The 4,784-nt window shown below is 36.2% G+C and overlaps 1 long non-coding RNA gene across 1 annotated transcript; it reads left to right on the forward strand.

Annotated features, from left to right (window-relative positions):
• The first annotated feature begins 1,127 nt into the window (after positions 1-1,127).
• Positions 1,128-3,275, forward strand: LOC127113338 (uncharacterized). The gene is made up of 2 exons (XR_007799434.1): positions 1,128-2,465; positions 2,545-3,275. It is a non-coding gene; the product is annotated as an uncharacterized LOC127113338 (long non-coding RNA).
• Positions 3,276-4,784: the final 1,509 nt, after the last annotated feature.

Genomic DNA, 4,784 nt, shown 5'->3' on the forward strand with positions numbered 1-4,784 from the left:
AATACTTGGCGTTGGGTCAAGTATCCACTTTACAATGGTGTGAGTTTTATTTGGAAAACAACTTGACGTTGAATCAAGTACCTTTTGTTTCTTTCGAAATGCTTTGGTTTATCGTTTCGTATTTTATCTTTTTTTGATTAACATGCATGGTGAACTAACTAGAAAGAAATAATCTAAGCTATTACATGATCATGGGGTGGGGGGACATTTGACCCACAATGGGGGGATGGATCCACACAATACAACATAAAAGGAAATAGAAAGAATTATATAAATTAAGAACCATTAAACTATGTACCATGCCTAAAGCATACAAGTGGCATGGTACTTCAAACAATACAAGGCTATTGAATGAGAATGAAATAGTAAGGAGCATGGCTAGCTAGGAGTGAGCTTGCATCTCAAAATCACATGCGGAAACACGAAATAACAAATGGGTTAGCGTGAGATTAAGTCAAATGAATGAGAATGATGCATCAATATGTAAGCATGTTCAATGGTTAAAATCGATTCGAAAGGTAATGGATTAATCAATGAAAAATAATCAAAGATCTATCATATGATCACGACAAATGAAATTAGACATACAAGACAACATCACCTAAATTAAAATGGGATTTTCAATTTACAATATGATCATAAACCAACGAATCGAGTAAATGGACATTAAAAGAATGAGTATTAATTCTACGAATTAAAATCTACCTAAACATGAATTATGATCACAATCAATCAAGTGGAAAATTAACAATCCAAATTCAAGAGTTGAATCTAACGGCTATGATTATACAAATCAAGTTGAGCGGAAATTAACCTAAGGTCTAACCATGGCAAAATCAACCATTAACCATATTAATCTCAACAAAAATCCACAAAATGAAATAGCCAAAATCTAATGACTAAAACCTAATCATGACATGGTTAATCAATTGAAAATTAATTCTGGAAAATTAAGAAAAAACTAAATTTAATCTAAAACTTGATTAAACCTAATTCCTAAATGATTATCTAATTTATTCTAACTATGAATTAATCTAACTAATCACTACAATGTTAATTCCTAACATTTCTAAAACTAAGAATTAATCCTAATTCTATCAAGATTAACAAAACAGTACCAATATTAATCAAGCAATATGCTTGGGCCTGAGCCCAAGTTCCATTCAGCCTAAGACCAATCCTATGTCACATAACCGAATTTCCAGGGTAAAAACATTCAGCGCAAAAAGTTCGATGAACATGATCCCAGAATTTCACTTCCTCAAAACAAAACCAAATCGCACCCCTGAGTTAATACGCACTGGATCTAGGTCGAAAATGGAGTGATGCTCCTTCGCGATGCAAGAATCTCGTTTCACCGGAATTCAAACGGCTCGTTTTGACGCGGGTAGAAGAGATTCAAAAGGAGAAGAATTACTTACCGACTTGCTAAGACACGGTAGCTCCGACAACGAGTTCCTTCATTTTTTCTTCCGTTTGCGCAGTTAAGGGCGAGGAGTTGAGTGTTAGAAGATGAAAGTTGCAGGGGTGAACCGACCTTTTCGCGAATTGCCCTTTGAAGGAATCCCGATGATGAATGACGAAAAGAGAAGCTATTCAAATGTTTCTCTTCGATCCCCGATTGTGAAAAAGGTGAAAGCTTTCTTGTTTTCGAATTGCAGTGCCTATGTCATCTTCTCTCTTCTTCTCTTTCTCCGCTCTACCCTTCTTCTGCGTTCTTTCTGTTATGTTGTTTCTGCTGTGTGCGGTTAGGTTGAAGAAGATTGGATTTTTGCAGGATGAGTCGAATGTGGCAGAAAAACGGTTATCGATCCCTTGAGTTGTTGCAGGGTGATTATGGAGTTAGAAGGTCGATTGAAGGTTTGTTACAGGTCGGATTGAAGAATTTGAGTATGTGGATTGAAGGTTGCAAGGTTGAAGATGGAATGAAGGTTTCGGTGAGGGTGAAGAGTTGAGGGAGAGGAACTCGATTATGAAGATTAGAGGAGGTGGTTGGGATTATTCTGCAGGTTGCAGAATGGTGGTTTTGTTGAAGAAGAATAGGATGATGATGATGATGGGTGAGGTTGGAGAAGAGGTTATGGAGGATGAAGTTATGGTTGTGAATTGAAGATGGAGTGAAGTTGTTGAGGAAGTGAAAAGTGTGATGGAGGATGGTTGAATTTCTATTGCGAGAGAGTGTGGGATTGGTTCCTGTTCTGGAGTAATTCTGCAGGAGATTTTTGTTGTTGTTGAAGGAAGTGAGAGGAAGTTGGGTTAAAGGTTTTGTTAGTATCCCGTTTTCTGTCTGTTACAGGTTTTCTGAAGGTAGTTATGGGGGGAAAGTTCGGTTGAGATTTTTGACGGTTTTAGAAGTTGAAGTCAGTTACGGTATGTTGTCGTTCTGTTGCATCAAAGATGATGAATTGGGGGGGTTAAGAAGTTTGTTGAAGTTTAAAATTCGGTTATCCCGGAGCTTGTTACAGGTTCGGTTAGTTGTTATTGAGGAGTTTCAGTTCTGTTATGATTTTATTCCGTTGGTTGAGGTTCGTTTTTTTCTTGCAGGTTTCAGTTAGCCGGTGGTTATAGCAGTTGGTTGAATGATTATCAGATGTGGTTTTTAGCAAAGTCAGTTAGCAGGGATGTGTGTTATGTTATGGGAGTCTCAAGTTGGTTGGAATTTTCGACCGTGAATGGTCGATTTCTCAAATCGAAAGCTTCTGTCATTCACTATTTATTAGACATGAAGAAGCATTTGAGTGGAAAGTGCAGTGAAGAGCAGAGAATAAAATCAAGGGCGTTCTTTCACGTTATCTTCTCTATACACTTTTCTTTGTCAATGGTGTTCATGGTTTCTTTCACGTTATCAACAACAATTATCACACCTAGCACAACCGCACCAACAGCAGTATAACCACGTCTTCCACCGGCAGCAGGACGCCACTGGTAATTACACTCAGCTCACTTATGATCATCCATGAGAATTTCGTATGCTTCGGAAACCTGTTTGAATCGAGTCGTTGCATTGTCTTTTACAGCTTTTGGTGATTGGGAATGCTTATTCGGATGAAATTAGAATGCGAGTTTTCTTGGATACCGATTTGATTTCTTTTTTAGATGTTTTTTTGGGATTTTGGAGTTTAGTACAGAGTGTTTGGATTTGGGATTTTGGTTTTAGGGTCTGGTAATTGTAACTTGACTTTAGTTTGAAATGTTTGTTTTTTTGAATGCATAAATTGACTTGAAATATGTATATATGATTGCATTAGAAAATGGTTTGGAATGTTTGTAATTGAGTTTTGGTTGTGATCATATGATGTAAAAAAAATGAATTTGGAACCTCAGAACTGGAATTGCATGTGAAATTTTGTAATTGGCATTGAATGGTTAAATGAAATTTAATTTGGAAATTGAGATTATCATGAAATTGATGTATTATGGAAATTGGAAGTATTGAAAATGATTATTGGATTGAGTCAAACGGTTCATGCAAAATTGAAATATTATAACTATGATGGATTGAACATCGAATTGGGATGAGATTGTTTGTAGTTTGAATTTGGTTTTTGTATTCTTGAATGTGATTTTTTGGACTTGGAGATTGAATTGAAATGGTCTATATGGGAATGATAATGGAATAGTTTGAATTAATCTAAATATGGTTAAAAGTGGTCAGAATGAACATGAACATGGTTAAAAGGTGAAAAGTGAACATGGTTCAAATGGTCTAAATTTTTTTAAAATCAATCGATTGATATGTATCGTATTGAGAAATAAAATGGTTGGAAAAGATGATTGACTTTGGTCAACTGGTTGACCAAAAAGTCAACTTAGGTAGAAATGTGTAATTTTGGATGAAATGATATGTAATGACTTGTATGGAATGAGCTTAAATGAATAACACAGTGCCTTTAGACCAGATAAAACATGTCATGTTCCAAGAATCGAAATCCAATCAATCAAAGCCAACCAAATGATACTTAATCAAGCAGCAAATTATAACACCTTGAATGAATCCTACCCGATGAGTCGTAACCATGAATCTTTATCAAGCAAATGAACCATCCATAACAGACCAGATGAATCGGATGAATCCTCATTCTTGAATGTATACACCCCATGATGACGCCATAACCAACAACTAGGGTATTAGGAATTGAATTGACCTTGATGGTGCTCACAACCCAACACTTATGAATCAAAGTCATGACCACAACTATGGTCCGAAAATTAGGGCTTCAAGCTATGCTCCATGATGAAGACAACAAGGACGAAATGCTCACCTCCTATTCAATGCCATGTATGATAAAACCCTGGAATCCACAATTATGCTTCTTCAAATACAAGTGGGATGTATTATGATACAATGGATATGTAGATGAGATGAATGCTTATCGGGATATGCAAATGATTAGAGTTAGTGACCTAGATGAACTTTGTGAAAGATAGGGTGAATTTTGGGGTATGACACCCTTCATTCATTGGGGTTGCATTAGGGGAGGTCACCAAGCACATTTGATTGTATCATACTTTGTTTTTCATTTTTTACTAACCAAAATACCAAAAATATGTCAATGTATAGTTTACTTCTTTTGTAGGTAGTGTATGCATCCACCTATGCCTCATCAAGCTCACATCTAGGGTTTGAGACCCTCAATGCAAGGAGACTAATCAAGAGATGGTTCATATTGACTCTAGACATCATATATGGGTCCCCATTATCTTCACATATCATTTTGATCAAGATATCATCAAGAGTTTGAAGCTTGTTTGCCTTTGAAGCCCTAATTCATCTAGGTATCTTG

Source organism: Lathyrus oleraceus, unplaced genomic scaffold (genome assembly GCF_024323335.1).
Source record: "Lathyrus oleraceus cultivar Zhongwan6 unplaced genomic scaffold, CAAS_Psat_ZW6_1.0 chrUn0266, whole genome shotgun sequence".
In the NCBI taxonomy this organism is placed as follows: domain Eukaryota; kingdom Viridiplantae; phylum Streptophyta; class Magnoliopsida; order Fabales; family Fabaceae; genus Lathyrus; species Lathyrus oleraceus.